The sequence below is a fragment of the Nicotiana tomentosiformis genome, chromosome 4 (genome assembly GCF_000390325.3).
Source record: "Nicotiana tomentosiformis chromosome 4, ASM39032v3, whole genome shotgun sequence".
Lineage (NCBI taxonomy): Eukaryota > Viridiplantae > Streptophyta > Magnoliopsida > Solanales > Solanaceae > Nicotiana > Nicotiana tomentosiformis.
The window spans coordinates 43,744,190-43,745,244 of NC_090815.1; the positions used below are offsets into that span (position 1 = coordinate 43,744,190).

At 31.5% G+C, this 1,055-nt stretch overlaps 1 non-coding gene across 1 annotated transcript; it reads left to right on the forward strand.

The window, feature by feature from the left end:
* The first annotated feature begins 773 nt into the window (after nt 1–773).
* On the forward strand, nt 774–847 carry TRNAI-AAU (transfer RNA isoleucine (anticodon AAU)). Its single transcript has one exon. It is a non-coding gene; the product is annotated as a tRNA-Ile (tRNA).
* The last annotated feature ends 208 nt before the right edge of the window (nt 848–1,055 follow it).

Consider the following 1,055-nt stretch of genomic DNA (forward strand, 5'->3'; position numbering starts at 1 on the left):
ACTGAACTCATAACTTACGACACAGAGTATGGATTTATATGTAAAAACTTATTAAAATCTCAACAAGAATTAGATTTGAACCCATAATTAATAGTAGTACATTGAGTTCAATGCTAAAATTCTTAAAAGCTGAACACATTAAATTTAAATCATGAACCCGCCTATGAGCTTACACAATTAAAAGGGAAAACATCCCCTAGTATTTTGTGTTAGTAGGAATTTAAATTGTAATTTTTTTGCATAAATTTCATACCACTTCATTGACGCGCGATAGACCATAGCCTTGAGTTAATTCAGTTACTTTTCTTAAAATGGAAGTGCGATAGCTTCTGATCATACATTTGGGAGGAAACAAACGACTAAAACTACAAAAACTTATGCATCTTAGAGTTCAAAATATAACATTCACATGGATTTCCTACTTCGGCATCTTCTGCAGCTTTTCCATGTCATGCACGTTTTTTGTCTTGAAGTCCCCTTTGTGTTCTGTGATGTCTTTTGTATTTTGCTTAGAGTATTAACTTCAATTTGCACAATATATTTTTGTCTTCTGGTTGATAACTCGGTGACTTAATATATTATTATGCATTACTCCTGCTCATGCCCACGTTTTCTTTATTCAAAACTTTAATGCATTTTAAAAAAAAATTCAAATTTTTATATTTTTATATTTGAAATGTAAAAGATCAAGAATTCGTTAGGCTTATGGCTTTGGTTTGGCAAAATTCTTACTTTACAATGATAAATTGAGAACCCAATCTTCGAGGCATCAAGGCCTATTAGCTCAGTTGGTTAGAGCGTCGTGCTAATAACGCGAAGGTCGCAGGTTCGAGACCTGCATGGGCCAATATTATTTTCTTTTAGTTTCTCTCCACTGCATGTTTTTTTTCATAAAAATCGAACCAAACCGACTAAAAAAATCGATACTTTTTAGGTTTTGTTTGGTTTTGGTTTTAAATTTTAAAAACCGATCAAATTTGATTTGGTTTTGGTTTTAATAAAAAAAATACCGAAAAAAACTGAACCAAACCGACTATAAAAGTAGCTATATAAAT